The following is a 4,531-nucleotide window of genomic DNA, read 5'->3' on the forward strand; positions in this document are numbered from 1 at the left end:
ATTCATTTTGAAATGCCTCTTTGGTGTTCAAGTGTGATATCAAGCAGACAGATAAATACAGTTTCAGGGATGGGTCTGTCCACAAACGGATATATTTAAAGCCAAGGGAACTGACATTGGAAGGTGGCTGGCTGTATTTTCCAGTTTGTAAACATCTTTACTGCAGTTTCTGAGTGATAAGAAGAACATAAAGAGAGCAGGGAGGGGAGAGAGAGAAAGATAAAGAGTGCACAATGCCAATGGTATCTCTTGGCTATGTTTTGCAACCAAACAAGTGTTTGGTCACACACACACACGTACACACACACACACACCCCACAGCCACAAACTACAAGCTGCATACACAAGTCACGTGGAAGATATACTCACGCTCAGTCCCAACCCCAGACCCTGCCTCCTTCTCAGCTGCTGCTGAGTCCTAGACCCGTTACTTGTACCGAACTTCTGTAACCTGCCAGTGCCTGAAAGGAGAAGGCATGGGGGCCCCTTCTGCCAAAGGCAGAAGGCAGTTCTGGATCCAACCCCAGACTTCTGACCTCCTGGCTGGTCAGGGAGCAGGGCTGGGATCAGCATCTGGACAAAGCCTGTATGCTGCAACAAAGAGGGCTCAAGAGTCTCCACTGCTTCAGGCAGCCAAGGAAAATCACCTGTGTTTCCCAAAGAAACTTTCACTGGAATGAACCTGTGACTTTGGATGAAGAGGAGGCCTGGGGGAGATGGTGCTGCCTATAGCAGCCCTCTGTGACAATGCCATGGTGCTGGCAGAGACTGCCCGGAGACGGTCACAGAGCTCCCCATGTGTGAGCCATCTGTAGGTTGGACTGCTCTGCACATAACCATCGTGAACCAGAACATGAACTTGGTGTGAGCCTTGCCTGCCCATGGGACTGGCATCTCTGTAAGAGCTACAGGCACAGCTTTCCACCAGGCTCCTGCAAACCTCATTCTACTTGGGGAGCATTCCTCTGTCTTTTGTGAGGTTGCTCATCGAGCCCAGAGCCAGCATCCAGGCCCAGGACTCCCTGGGAAACATCATCTTGCACATTCTCATCCTCCAGCCCAACAAAATCTTTGCCTGCCAGATATATAATCTGCTCCTGTCCTATGATGGGAGCTGGGACCTCCTGTAGTCCTTGGACCTCATGCCCACTCACGGGGGTCTCACCCCCTTCAAGCCAGCAAGAGTGGAGGGCCACATTGTGATGTTCTAGCACCTGATGTAGAAGTAGAAGCGTTATCCAGTGGACATATGAGCACTGACCGCCACTCTCTACGATCTCACAGAAACCAACTCCTGGGAGAGGACACATCCTTTCTAGAGCTCATGGTCTCCCCCAAGAAGCAGGTGACTCACCAGATCCTAGAACGGACCCCAGTGAAGCAACTAGCAAGCTTCAAGTGGAAGAAATATGGTCAGTGGTTGTTTTATGTTCTGGGTGCCTTGTACCTGCTCTATATGATCTGCTATGTCTACTGCCCCCTCAAGTTCTGAATTGGCAACTGCACAGATTCCTGAGATAACACCATTTTCCAACAGAGACCACTCTAGGAGGCCTATGTGACTCACCAGGACAAAATCTGGCTCATGGGGGAGTTGGTGACCAATACCAAGGTTGTCATCAACCTGCTCCCAGAGACCCTGAGTGTCTTCAGGGTTGGTGCCTATTGCTATTTTAGACAGACTGTCCTCTGGGGGCCATTCCATGTCCTTATCATCACTGATGCCTACATAGTACCAGTGAACATGGGGATGCGGCTGTCCCACATGGAAGGGGAGGTGGCGGCACCCATGTCTGTCACCCTGATGCTGGCTTGTGTGGTGTTACATACTTCACTGAGCATTCCATCTGGAATCCTCTGTGCTTTCAATATTATGATCCAGAAGATGATTTTGTTTTGTTTTTATTTTTTTTAATGTTCGTTTATTTTTGACAGACAGACAGAGAGAGACAGAGCATGAGTGGGGTAGGTGCAGAGAAAGAAGGGGACAGAGGATCTGAAGCAGGCTCCATGCTGACAGCAGAAAGCCTGAAACAGGGCTCGAACTCATGAACTGTGAGACCATGATCGGAGCCAAAGTTGGATGCTTAACTGACTGAGCCACCTAGGCACTCATTTTATTTATTTATTTATTTATTTACTTACTTAATTTAATTAAAAACAACGGAAGTGACTCAAACCTTCTTCTCAAGCATATCATTTTTCTTTTTTTAAATGTTCATTTACTTATTTCTAGAGAGAAAGAGAGAGAGTGCACAGGGGAGGGGTAGAGAGAGACAGAGAGAGAATCCCAAGCAGGCTCTGCGCTTTCAGTGCAGAGCCCAACAGGGGGCTCAAATCCCACCAACTGTGAGATCATGACCTGAGTCGAAATCAAGAGTTGGATACTCAACTGACTGAGCCACTCAGGCACCCCTTTATTTTTTTTTTAAGTAATCTCTAACTCAGTGTGGGGGTCAAACTCATAACCTGGAGACCAAGAGTCACATGCTTTACAGACTGAGCCAGCCAGGTGCCCCTGGCTGATGATTTTTGAAGACCTAATGCCTTTCTGTCAGCTGATGGCTTAGTTTTTTTCCAGGATTTGCCTCTGCATTCTATGTCATTTTCCAGACAGAGGACCTAACAAGTCTGGGGGCAATTCCACAACTATCCCATGGCACTCTTCAGCACTTTTCAACTTTTCCTCACCATCATTGATGGGCCTTCCAACTATGAAGTGAGCTTGCCCTTTGTGTTTGGCATGGACTACTTTGCCTTTGCCATCATCGCCACACTGCTTATGCTCCACCTGTTCATCACCATGAAGGATGACACACACTGACAGGTGGCCCATGAGCGGGACAAGCTTTGGAGGGCTCAGGTCTGGCCACCATGGTGATTCTGGAAAGTAAGCTCCCCCACTTCCTGTGGCCTTGCTCTGGGATCTGTGGAGACAGATATGAGCTGGGGAACCACTGGTTCCTACAAGTCTAGAACCACCGTGATCAAAATCCTTTGCAGGTGCTTTGCTATGTGGAAACTTTCAAGAACTCAGACAAGGATGATGGACAAGAGCAACTTTCTGAGAGACAGCCCTCTGTTTTTTGTGATAGAAAGTGGGACCCTAGGTGGAACCTCTCTGGCCACCCATTCCCTCCATGTCCTACACTACACCTCACAGGAGCTGCATCACCAGCTTTGTGGCAACACCCTGGAACACATGAATTTTGGACTGGATCTTGGCGAAGGGAATGGAGAGGAAAATATCACAAACAGGTAGGCCTGAGTGGGGAGCAGTTAACTCTCATGCCTATTAATCATGGGAGGGGGTAGACAGAATAATTCTTAAAGGCCATGCCTCACTTCACAGCAGCATTTCTGGAGATGGGCAATGGACATCTGTTGTCCCACATATTTTCTGAGCTCCTGGAAGGCCCACATCTTGGGAAAAGAAGGTATCTTTGCAAGTGAAGTTGCACTTGGCCATCAAAGACATGATGTAAGGATGCTAGACTAATGTCTGGATCATCTTTCTTTGTGCGTAACATGGGAAGAGCCAGGCATGGCACTGAGGTGTGGCCCTTCCCTTTTTTTCTGTACCGTGTAGGATTCTCCCTACCTAGCAACCAAACCCCAACTAGAAAACTGCAAAAAGAAAGATTTTTATCCTATTTACTACTTATTTATCCTATTTATTATTTATTTTATTATTTTTTTAAGTTTATTTACCTATTTTGAGAGAGTGGGGAGGGGCAGAGAGAGAATCCCAAGCAGGCTTCCCACTGAGAGGGTGGAGACCACGTCTCAGGAACCCGTGAGATCATGACCTGAGCTAAAACCAAGAGTCAGACACTTAACCAACTGAGCCACGCAGGTACCCTATCCTGTTTTATTTTTTATAATTATTTTTTAAATGTTTATTTTTCAGAGATGGACAGAGAGCGTGAGAGGGGAGGGTTAGAGAGAGAAGGAGACACAGAATCCACAGCAGCTCCAGGCTCTCAGCTGTCAGCACCGAGCCTGACGTGGGGCTCGAAACCACGAACTGTGAGACCGTAACTGAGCTGAAGTCGGCCACTTATCTGACAGCCACCCAGGCACCCCCAACTTGTTGTAATTTTTACAAAATTGTATTGTGGAAGATACACATAACATAAAATTTACTATTTTAACCATTCTAGGTATACAATCAGTGGCATAAGTCCCTTCCACGGTTGCATAACCAACACTACTATTCGTCTACAAGACTTTTTTCATCTTCCCAAATTGAAACTGTTGTACCCATTAAACATTAACTCTTCTTTTATCCTTTCCCTATAGTACCTGATAACTGACATTCTGTTTTCCATCTATGAATTTGACTGCTCTGGGTACCTCCTGTAAGTCCAGTCATGTATATATTAATCCTATTTTTCCGGGGTTTATTTCACTTAGCATGTTTTCAAGATTTATCCACATATAGCATGTATCAGGCTTCGATCCCTTTTAAAGGCCAAAAAATATTTCACTGTATGGATGTATCACATTTTGTTTATCTGTTCATCCATCG

General features: G+C 46.5%; 1 pseudogene; it reads left to right on the forward strand.

Annotated features, from left to right (window-relative positions):
- Nucleotides 1-476: 476 nt before the first annotated feature.
- LOC115501293 lies at nt 477-3,262 on the forward strand (annotated as a pseudogene).
- Nucleotides 3,263-4,531: the final 1,269 nt, after the last annotated feature.

The sequence above is a fragment of the Lynx canadensis genome, chromosome A2, assembly GCF_007474595.2.
Source record: "Lynx canadensis isolate LIC74 chromosome A2, mLynCan4.pri.v2, whole genome shotgun sequence".
Classification (NCBI taxonomy): Eukaryota; Metazoa; Chordata; class Mammalia; order Carnivora; family Felidae; genus Lynx; species Lynx canadensis.